General features: G+C 45.9%; 1 long non-coding RNA gene across 1 annotated transcript; it reads left to right on the plus strand.

The window, feature by feature from the left end:
- The first annotated feature begins 6,480 nt into the window (after positions 1–6,480).
- On the plus strand, positions 6,481–9,239 carry LOC140850599 (uncharacterized). Its single transcript, XR_012133540.1, has 3 exons — positions 6,481–6,805; positions 7,615–7,722; positions 9,044–9,239. It is a non-coding gene; the product is annotated as an uncharacterized lncRNA (long non-coding RNA).
- The last annotated feature ends 2,696 nt before the right edge of the window (positions 9,240–11,935 follow it).

The following is an 11,935-nucleotide window of genomic DNA, read 5'->3' on the forward strand; positions in this document are numbered from 1 at the left end:
ATCCTTGCATTGCTGAATTACTAAGTAGTCCTTCCCAGCAGCACCTAAGGAAGAGGGAGTCTCTTAGGTTACATTCCAATTCAAAATCTGAAATTATTTTAGAAGATAGTTAAAATTTTCTATGTTTATACCATGTGTGTTCCATCACCAGCTAGACCGAGTTCAGCACCCAGATAGCAAGATTTGTGAGTTATAAAAGGGAGGTGTCAAGAGGTGGTCAAGGTTAATCCCTGCTGTCTGTGACTCACATCACAGAAGTGACTGGAGGATGCAGGGGGTCAAAATTGCTATTATGGTCCATGTGCAGAGAAGGAAAGGAAAAGATAGAGAGAAGAGAGAAGGAGAGAGAAAGAGAAAGGGGCCAGCATTTCTCACCACCTGCCACGTGCTAGGCTCACTCCACTTATTTCTGCACCAGACTGAATTCACACAACCACTCTGAGGGGTAGGAATTACTCTACTCATTTTACAAAACAAATGAGGAAATAGATGCAGAAAGGCAAAATTTTCAAGGTCATCTAGCAGAGCCATGTCCTTCAGGAGCAGCAAAGGGGATAGGAATGAAAGAGGCAGACAGGAAAGACAGAAGTCAGAGAAGGTGGTAGAGCATTTGCTGGAAACATTTCAGAGAAGCAATTGTGCTCTATTCTGAAGAGAGTCATCAGATCCACAGCCTTCTAGAGAGGAGGATGCTGAAGCATGCCTGCTCATGGGAGGCTGTGTGTGAGGGCTGGGTCCTGCCAAGTGTGTGTGAGGGCTGGGTCCTGCCAAGTGTTTTGAGGTCTCTAACCCATCTTCTGCTTGCTAAGCATTTTCCTGATACTATGTCTTCCAAGTTCTCTCTGCCATAGAGGAAGCTTTTCTGCTATTGTTATCTAGGACTGAATGCAACAAAGATTTGGAGCCTTCCAGAAAATGATACTGTGTACAATTCAGAGGGCACAAGATGAAGCTTTGGAGTCAGAAAGATTCTAAGTCCTGGCTCTGTTACTGACTGTGTGCCCTTGGGCAAGTTACTAACCTTCTCCAAGCTTCAGTTTTCTATTCATAAAATGGGGATGATGCTACTATTTCCCTCATAGGGCCATTTTAAGGACAAAATAAGATCATGTGTGTAGAACACTTAGCACTAAATATGGCATATATTAAATGCTCAGTGTCCATTGCCTATTATTATTTTTAATATGTCCCAATTAAACAGTCTTGATGTAAGGAATGTCACCTCAAAGTTTCTAGAAAGTCAATCCCCGTTTGGGATTATTTGGTCAAAGTGCCAGATCTGCTGAGGTGGCTGAGAGGCCTTGTCCTAGATCAGTCTCCATGTAAAATTTATGGGGTGGTTGTGGGAGAAGGGCTGGTTTGGGGGAACCTGTGGGGCAGGCCCAAGAGGAAGCAGTACTCAAGTAGCACCATCAGAAATGCTGAGGACACAGATAGATTTGGGGCTGCCTCAATGGGACCTCTGTCTTTCTCTTCCCACAAATGAGTGCTTTACTTCCCTGCCAAGATGGTGCCTCAAAGTCTGTTGGGGTGCATCTGTTTTGAGTCTCAAAGTCTTTGGGGCTTTAAGGTCTGGAAGAGTAATGCTGTAAGCCACTGCAGCCTCCATCAGGGAGCCCACACATAGCTGCCCCCTTCTGCCAAATACTTCACACAGTGGCTGGGGGTCAGGAAAGGGCTGGAGAGGGAGTTGGTGAATGGGACAATTTAACCAATAGGGGCATAGATTCTGCCCATTGACACGTTTCCCAGGGTTAGCTGCACGGGTCAATAATCACCTGAGGGTCTCCTCAGCCCTCCATCGCCCTCCTATGTGCTTTAAGGAGTACTCTCAGTGTGTTCTCCCTTTGGTTATAGTTCCGATACAGAACTATTTTTACTCTGTGGCTTCAGGTAGAGAGAGAAAGTGGATATGGCATAGAGCACATGCAATAGAGGGTCTGGAGTCATGGGTTGTGTGTCATAGTTAATTCCCCCACAGATATAAACAATGAGCACATGTTGATAAACAGGAACTCTTGGTTTCAATGATGAAAGCCTCTGGTCCTCCCTTGCCTACTCTGATTGCTTGCACACATACATACATGAGCACATACTCACACACCCTGTTTTTCCACACACACACACACACCCAGCTGCATGGAGCCCCAAGCTGGAAAAGGCATTGACCGGCACTGGTCAGGCTCATCTTCCCATCTGCATCAAATGCAGTCTCATTAAGGACCATCTATCCGGGTAATGTGCTTGAGGAATCAGCCAATGGGTCAGCCCACGGTCTAGGCAGGAGACGCCATGGGAAGCACTGGGAAAGGAGGGTGTCCAGCAGAGCAGATGGTGAAGCTGGGTAAAGGGCAGTCCCTCGTGGGTATGGTCACCCTTCTCCACCCCTGGATTTCGGTCCCCTGGAGGGATAGCATGGTGGGCGTGGCAGTGCTGCTCCAAGATTGCCCAGGCAGTGTCAACATTGGACTGGGGGAGGCGAGGGGTGTCAACATTGGATTTGAGGACTTTTTATCTCCCCTGGATGTAGTGGAAACTGCTGCTGAGCGTCTTTCTTGCCTTCCCCAGGTACCCTTAGTTTTCTTTACTTAGCCTTGTATTTTCGCCCTTTCCTTAAAGGAAAGGTGGAAAGGACCTGCCAGGGACATCCAGGCTCACCTCTCTGCCCAGTCAGGCTCTGCCCCCACCTGTATTTTTCTCCTGCCCTGAAGTGGCACTTTCTAATGTAACTGCTCCAATTTGCACATACGGTCAATATGCTGGGTGCATACACCTTTCCTTGTCTGTGTTAAGGCCTCACTTTTCTAGAGTGTTCGAGACTTGAGTTTTTCCAGAGCATCTTTAAAGCCATCCTGTTGCCCTCATTTTTGACACTTGTCCCTATATGTCTTACCTCCCATAACTGGGATTTATATCCTTTTTGCATAAAAGCATCTCCAAGCCTAGAAGATTCATGGATGTGTGAAGTGACTAAGTTGTGTCTGTGACTGTCCCACTGCTAGGTTTGCAGAAGAGACTAGAAAAGGAAAGAGAGCCCCCCACATATTAAAAATAAATACAGATTTAAATTTCTAATTTAAAGAGCTTTTCTCTCTGAAAATAAATGTACAATTGTCTTGACAACCCTCCAAGCCAAAACTATATGATACTAATGTTCCCATTCCATCAAGTACCTTCCCATACCAAGGATCAGTAACCTACAATCAGCCACCCTTTGGAAGGATGCCAGAGTTCGAGTGGGCTGTGTGCATTTTCTAGGGGAAAGGTCCATTGCTTTCATCTGAGTGTCCAAGGAGTTTTGGACTCAACAGTGATTAAGACCCACTGCCAGGAGTCATCTCTAACACCTTATCTCTTTTACTGTATGGGGCAATCTAAGCCAAAAGTTCTTTCCCTACAGTGTCCCTGGGACCCAGTCTACTTTCCTGGTTGTCCAAGTGACACATGCTCTATTGTCTCTTTTCCAGAGACATCTTGCCAACTTCTCTGCTTCCACTCTCTTATCTGCAGTCCATTCTGCTCATCACTGCTGGAATGATGGTCCTCAAATGTCCCAGGTTTGGGGCAATTTCTAAGCCTCCATCTCCTGACCACGACCTTTAAAGCAGAGCTCTCTCTTGCCAGCCATCCCAGCCTCCTCTCAGCCACTCTCCCAAACTTCTTATTGAGGTGGAAAGACCAGACAGCCCTGTGTTTTAATCCTGGTTCTGCCTCTTGATAGCTGTGTGGCCCCTGAAAGATTATTTAACCTCTCTGAGTCCTGTCTGCTTCATCTGAAAATGGAGATAACATGTGTCTATCAGTGGGTTTTGGTGAGGATCAGATGAGATGCTGCATGTAACAGACCTGGCAATCGCTTACTAAACTACTTTGTCAATGTTTTTTCCTGCCCTTCCTTCCCCGCTCCTCCAGCCCAGTGCTGTGCTTTGCAGGGTGGCCCCTCCCATAACTGCCTTTGCTTGATGATATCGTACAAGTCAAACTAACTTCTGAGGTCTGCAGCTGGTTGTCCACAGCTTATGGGGTTTGGATGAGTTCAGCAGGTAAACTTCTGAGCACAGGACACCGAGGGGAGGGAAGTATTTAAGAGGCAGGGTGGGGCCTACAGTTCATTTAGGAGAGGCACCTTGAGGATGAGTTCCCAACCTCACCTTCCTGAGCACCTGCTGAGATCATCAACAGGCTCCATCTGGACCCCAGAGAGAAGCACTGAGGAAGGTCTCGAAAGCAGGCCATTGTCCCTTCCTGTCAATGTCCAGGCCAGTGAGCAGCCTTTTGTCATGGGGTCACTTGGGGCCAGAACTGTCTCAGATTGTGTCTAGACTGTGTTCAGGTAAATGGCCAAGGGAGGAGCACTTTTGATCTCCTTGCTCACCCCAGATCCCCTCGCTTCCCTTCTGCTTGGCATTTTTATTCTCTGTTTAGACCAGAAATAGATACTGTGTTTGCCAGTCGATTTGAGAAAATAATAGAACCATTATCCCCTACAGCGAAACTTCTTAAAACATGAGTCAGTTCTTCCTTATAAACTGTACTGACAACTTTTCTTGTGTCTGTAAAGTCCACTGAGCTCCTCAGAAGAGAGGTGTTACCTAAGCACAAGGTATTATTATTTTTGTCATTATGGTTATTTCATAACACAGGGCCTTTAAAAAGGCAACGAGTGTGGAAGGAAATTATTTTGTTTGTTTTGGTTATACTGGGGTCTTACAATAGCAAGGTGTGACCTCCAGAAAACCAAGTCACAGGAGGAAAACTGAAACCTCTATGTGCTGTGTGCCTCCTATCCTCTGAGGGTTCTGTAGCTGTCACAGACAATAACTCATCAATCCCCCAGAGTCATAAAGAGATGAGCACCACTGTCCTCAGCTTGAAGGACAGGGAGAAGTCCGCAGACCTGGAGCTACCAGAACAAAGGACCCTCACCTGCAGGACTATTTGAAACCTTTGGGATGTGCTGAAAATGCCATTTCTGGTTACACGCGGGATTGCTAAAAGCCAACCCACTTTGCTGGCCAGCAGCTGTTGCAAGGGCAGAAGCCATTGTATCCCTTCTCACCCCTTCTGTGAGGAGGCCAGACACACTGACCACCCCTGGAGCTGCTGGACGCTTAGCAGGTACCACGTGGCTGGATTGATTTCATCACCTGGAAACGTGCCAGACTAAACAAGCTAATGACTGTCCATGGTGCCAAATGGCACCAAAGCCATCCTTCTTTCAGACTGTGAGAAAGCTCATGTCTCGCAAGGTTGGGTTTGGAGTTCTTGCACAGTCTTTGTCTGGACATAGTCCTGCTCACCCTGTCTTGCCAGAATCTGTGACTAGCGGCTACACCTTCACCCATTTAGACATAGTGGAATGGCAAGGAAATGTGATGTCCTGGAAAGACAGTGGGTTTGGGAGTCATGTAGACCATGGGTTAAACCCTAAGTCACCTCTTACTAGCTATGCAATTTTGGGCAAAGAATATTCCAAGCCTGTTTCCTCATCAGTGGTATGATGATAATAATAATATTTTCCTTGTAGGGTTGTTGTGAAATTTACACTACTACTACCTGCCTAGCACCAGTCGTATTAGGGGGCCTGGCTGGAGAGGTGCCCATACTGGCAGATGAAGGCTGATTGTGTGTTCAGTGATGTTGGTAGCTTGAAACTGGCCATAGTAAGAGCATTTCCCCTGTGGAAATCAGCAAATGCTACAAACCAGAGCTTTTTTTTCCCCCCTGAAAGCCTATTTATCAGCACACTACTGCATAGTAGGCATTCAATAAATATAGCTATTATTAGTAAACTCAGGTAAAACCCATGTCGATTCAAAATGTAGAAATAGAATACATCCATTATATGGAACACAAAATCACTGCTTGTTTTGTAAGAAAAGTGATACCACATCTGCCCCAAATTGATCACACAGAAAAATGAATGTGTGGCCTCTTTTGGTACATGGAGCTTTTGCTTATTGAACTTGGGAGAATATTTTGTGTTGCTTCTAGTAACTCTAGTAATTGTTTGGCTTATAAGAATGTATTAGCTAAAATCCAAACTGACAGAAAGGTTTGGAAATAGTTTTCACTATTTCCAAGCTGGAGAAATGGCTAGTCCATTAACAAACGTCTAGTGTTGTGCTTGATTCTACAACTGATGCAAGAAATACGCAAAATGATTCTTGACTTCATGAAACTCACAGTCTGCATGGGATGGTGAGGCAGAGGGCACACATATCTGCATTAATACACAATATAAGTATCTTTTGCAAACATATTATATGCTACAATATGCTTCTCACAGATGAGAAATTCAGGCCCAAGGGAGTGAAGTAAATGTTTTCAGGTGACACAAGTAATAAGAAGCAAAGCTGGGATCTGAAGTCAGACTGTAGGTCTAAGAATCTTTCCAATAATAATGAGGAAAGAGATGGCACTATATACTGACACAAAAATGGGCTAAATTTTGTATTTTGATAATTAAGGAATGGACAAACAAGAGGCTTATTATGTGGCCACAGACAACAACCACAGGAAGATCCAAACAGCTGAAACCACCACGGGCTAACTACCAATGGGGAAAACCCCATACAAAAAATGGCACCTTTCCTGTATCTTGACAGATAATTAGACTTTTTTGTGGTATTTTGCTAAACAGTGAACACAACCAGGTCTACACCTCTGTGACCCAAATGCAGTAAGCCATCTGATGACACTACCATGGCCAAGATGGGAGAGGCAAGCCCATGGAAGAGGGTGCAGACAGGTGGTGAGAGGGTGTCTCCTCTGTGCTTGGACAATCCTGAAACATTAGAGAAAGGTCAGCCAACTCAATATTTTGGTATTATAGACCCAGACTATTTTTCTTATACAAATCTGTCTTGCTTTTCTCCTTCCCCACCTTCTTTCTTGGTCTTTTTTTTTTTTTTAACACCGATGGTCTATTCTGACTGTAGCCAACCCAAACAGGACTCCAAATAAATATTGGAGCAATGATGGTAAAGCCATTGCTTGGCTGGGGGGAAGCAATACTTCATTTCATACATCATTTACTACTCTGCTAGGCAGCAATCCCACAAAGCCAGGAAAGATTGAGAAAGTTAAGAAGGGTGGAGAAAAAACTCCAGCACCATCACTGCTCCATCTCCATTATCTTGTAAAGTTTATTGATGCACAAGAAGAGGCAATTTATAATGGCACCTGTAACTTCTGATTTATACAAGTAGGGGAAAGCTGGTGCTTAACAGGGTTTCCATAGCATTTTATATCTGTCACAGGCTTTATTGAGATGTAGTGATTTCTCTCTGTGACCCAAATTTGGATTTTCTAGAGCCCAGCTTTGAGTGGAAAGTAAATATCAAATATACGTGTGTGGATGCCCAAGGTGGCCCCTCAGCTGATTTGGGGTCTCTGTGGCAGAAAGGCAACAGAAACTTGCCTGGCAGCTTCAGCAGCCCACACGCATCCTCGAGCTATGGCCTGGATGGAAGGGAGAGCAGGGGTCCTGTCTGCAGCAGGAGGAAGGAGCTGGAGCACACAGGCCGGTGGGGAAGGTGGCTTCTCCTTCTCAACTGACCAGCTAAGCTGAAAAATTCCCACTCATCTTTCCATCCCCTCTCTTCCCCACAGAACACGTGGCTTCTCCTAATGTCCCTCATTTCCCCCAGCGCCACTCCCTACTCCCCACAGACGCCACATGCCCACCCGGATGACCGGATGACCGGAAGTCACACCCACGTAAGTCTTCTGACGGCCTGTGTGGTCCCGCCCCCATCCCTACCCCCGTCCAGTCACAAAGATCAGAGGCTTGCAGACCAGGGGGTGGTCCCTGTTGACACGGGCCCTACCCTCCTCACTTCGGGGAGCTTGCTGACCTCAGGAGTGGCCAGAGCACTTCGAGGGGTATTGGGATGGAATATATATGGATTTCTTGTCCCAAAGAGGAAAGGGAGAAGCCAGAGTGAGGAAGGTGGACTCCAGGGAAGTTTAGGGAGGGGTGTGCGAAGCCAGCCATGCCCCCTTGTCCTGGGGCTCCTGAGCACAGCGTCCTAGCGCTCAGGGGGCCTTCAAGCAGCCTCAGGGTGCCTGCTCACCAGGAATCCAGGGCTTCCTGCCCTGCCCTGCCCCACCTCCAGTACTCTCAGGGCAGCCTCCCGGCGCCCTCCGGGACCCTTGTTCAGGAAGGTGTCTTGCCCAGTAGCTCTGGAGGCTGCTGGGAAGTCTCTGGGTAAAATCCTGTTGTTTTGAGTCCTGCACACCTGTGGCAGGCGAGCTATCCAATGGAATAACTTCCCCTCACTCTTTCTGAGAATTTTACTGCAAACATTCCTGTCCTACTCCTCCCCATCAGCTTCCCTAGCCTCTTCCGATTGGTGTCCAAATGCACAGTGCAAGAGTTCTCAGCAGAAGGCTTTGTCTTTGGATGACTTGGATCTGAAGCCTGTATGGTCTGTCTGACAAGGGGGAATACTCAGGATATTCTTATACCTGTCCAGTGGTGTGCTGGTAAATGTTGAACAACTTGTTCTTGGAAAACCAATCAAACAAAAAGAGACATCTGATTTTATAGCATTTGCCGATTTCCATGGTGTAAATACTTCCATCAGGCCAATTTCAACCTAGCACCCTTGGTGTCCCTTAATGCAGACTTGGGAAGAGATGTACATGAGGGCCTCATGGACTGGCTCCAGCACACCCCTGAACCTGCCCAGTGAGGCCGGCTGCTAATGGGATGCTTTAACTAGGGAATGCACAGACAGTGTTCAGCAGTGTTTAGTACAGTGCCTGCACACAGTGGGTGTACTTGCTACAGTTGTGGCTGGCAGCAGCCAGGGCTCTCAGCTTGTGGGCCTATTTGCCCTTCAGAAGGCAGCTAATGGATGCCTTCTTCTGGGGCAAGCAAATTGTAAATGGTTTTCAAATAATATGAGGCTCTTTTTCCTGGCTTCTGCTAAATTGTTCTGAGCACCTAACTTGGAAATAGTCCTGGATCGGTGCACGTGCCTCAGGGTGACATTGGAAAGGGACTCATTCAAGGCATCTCCCTCCCTGCTGCCAGGATAGCTGGAGCTCCATCTCACCGTGATGCCAAGACACCAACAGCACTTGTCCAAAATACAGCGTACAAAACTACTTTTCACTTTCATCAAGTTCCTGATGTGTTCCTTTCCTAAGCAACAGCTCTGCTGCTGGCCACATTCAACAAAGGAACAAAGTCACATTGTTCAAAGCAAACAACTCCAGTATCAGTTGGAACAAATATACAATCACACCCCCAAGACCTGAATCTCCAACCCAGCTGGACAAAGGCGAGTGAAAAGGCTCAAGACCAAGAGGCAGCAAAACACACCTTTATCTGCTTACAAAAGGCCTCTGCTCAGTGCAGTTTTGATGTGGGTTTTCCCCCCTGACTGTTACTAATATCCTTTTAGAAACCTGAAAATAGCATGTCTTTCCTTACTGATGGGTTCTGTTCCAGGTGACTTTGATTGATTGATTTTTTTCCCTTTGCTACCCCCTGTGTTTAGAGGAGGACAAAAAGGTTTTCTTTCTCTTCTCTTTTGTTTTTTTAAGATCCCCCTAGTAAGACTCTCATGTCACATTTTTAAACTCAGTCTCTCTATCTGTTGGACTAGATCATCATTTTAGATTTTTCTACTGTTAGATAGCCTATGATTCTGTGAGCAATAGTTCCTTTCCTGGGCTTCTGCTCCAAGGCAGCCAGGGGCTGATTGGCAGGATTAACCATGTGGAAATTTACCAAATGCAATTTACTACTTGCAGACAAGCATGCAGACAGATGGTCCACAGCCCTCTGGGTTCATGATACTGGGCTCTCAGGACACATTCTAAACAACTGTTCCTGTAGGTCACTGGGATGGCCAAGGGTCAGGAATGCTCAGGATCCAGTCACCTTGCAAGTTGGATAGTTGGAGGAGCTGAGTATTCCTCCAGGCAGCAGAGGTCGGAATGAAAAGGAAAACAGGCTGGTCCTTAGTCAGCCCCGACCATGTGGCGTTGTCTCTTACACACATTTTTTTCAAATGACTATTTAGGAAAGTAACTGGTTACTTGGCATGCACCAGTTAGGAATAACTCACAGACATGGTGGTATGATGGGAAAGTATCAGGGAAGCTGAATGAATTAGTCACTATAGGAGCCTGAGCTGAGGAGAGAGGACCAGGTGGTGGGGACAGCTCCTTAAGGCTCCACCAAAGAGGAGCTGAGCCTTGAGAAATGAGCAGGATTTCTCCAGACATAGAAGGCGGAGGGTGGAGGGAATTCCAGGCTGAGGGGACCCTGGGCAATGGGGCAGACATGAAATGCCCAAAAACCTGTGTGTGTACCTAGTCTTGCTTGGCATATGTCTATACTTCCTTAATAGACAATGAAGGAACTCATTCTTTTGAACTCATTTATTTATTACAAAATTATTTTTTAAATGCTTTCTGGAATTGTGGGTCTATGATGAGCCTTTTTGTCAATACAAAAGGGGCAAAAGATCCCCCTACACGGCACACACTCTTCTTTCTCTTTGTTATCCTTGAGGTTCTTCTCAAACCTGTTTTAAAGACCACCATGGTCAGAGGATTGGTGCCCTCCTTCAAACCCTCACCACAATTATTGTCTATATAATTCAATTTTACTATTTATTGTGACTCACTCCATCTCTTCTATGGTTGTCCTGAACTGTGATTTACATTTTAAAATATTATTTAGTTCTCCACTTTTAAATCAACTTAATCAAGTATAATCTACAAATAATAAAATGCACAGAATTGTATGTAGTTGGATGACAAAGGTGTAGACGTAACCAGCCCGCCCCCAACAGGAAAGGACCTCCCATCACTTCAGCAAGTTCCCAGGTGCCCCTTCCCTTGGCCACCATGCACCACCCACCCAGGCAGCACAGACAACCACTGATCTGACTTCTATTATCATACCTTAGTTTTCCTCTTCCAGAATGTCATATAAGCAGAATCAGATGATAGTCTTTTGTGTCCTGTTTCTTTGCTTCAGCATAATTTCTGTAAGATTTATCAATGCTGAGTGTATCAGTAGTTTTGTTAGTTTTTATTGCTGAGGAGTAGTAGATCATGTGAATGCAATAATTTTTCTTTTTCATCCCTAAAGGACATTTGGGTTGTTTCCTCCATGCATGTTTTGGTCTTGCCTTTCCAACTAGATTGTGAGTTTAAGGGCACACAGAGTGTGTGTACTCTGTCCCCACTCCAGAAGCACCTTATCCAGGGCGTCAGGCTGGAGCTTCAACTGTGCTGGTTGGTGGAATTATATTTGTGGGTAGGCTGTGGTCCCCGCCTGTTAAGTTTTCATCACCTAGTCATGGAGGCACCTACAAATATGAATAAATTATTTCAAGGCAACACATTTGTCCGTTCACCCAGTGAGTATTTATTTTAGAGGAGAAAGAAGACATGCCCCTGAATACCTAAGACACTGGCAGAAAGTGAAATGTGGTAGAAAAGAAATTCAGGGGAGGAGCCACAGACACTGTGAGGTCAGAGTGGTGCCTCAGTGGTGTATCTAACAAGAATGTTGGATAGAAATGTCTGGAAGACCAGTATTGCCAAAACAAGTCAGCTGGTCTCACCTTCTCTCCCACTCCATCCACAACACACCACTGTTGGCCTGTAGGTGATCTGAGAGAGGGCTTAGAAAAAGTCGGGATAAAGATCTAATTTTCTGAACACATGTGAGTCAGATATTTTTTTTCTAACAAGAGGGGATTGAAGATACAAATGACTAAGCTTTCTGCCAGTGTAGATATCTGTCCTCTGATCCCCATAATCAGAAAGGGAGCTGTCTGCACTAAAAACAGGGAAGACTCTAAATCACTTCTGCAAGATTGTGGGACTCACAGCCCTGGGCCTCAGCCAGGCCTCTGACTGTCCCTCATACCAGTTTCCCCACTGCCCACTCCCAGGCCGA

This window comes from Manis javanica, chromosome 7 (assembly GCF_040802235.1).
Source record: "Manis javanica isolate MJ-LG chromosome 7, MJ_LKY, whole genome shotgun sequence".
In the NCBI taxonomy this organism is placed as follows: Eukaryota; Metazoa; Chordata; class Mammalia; order Pholidota; family Manidae; genus Manis; species Manis javanica.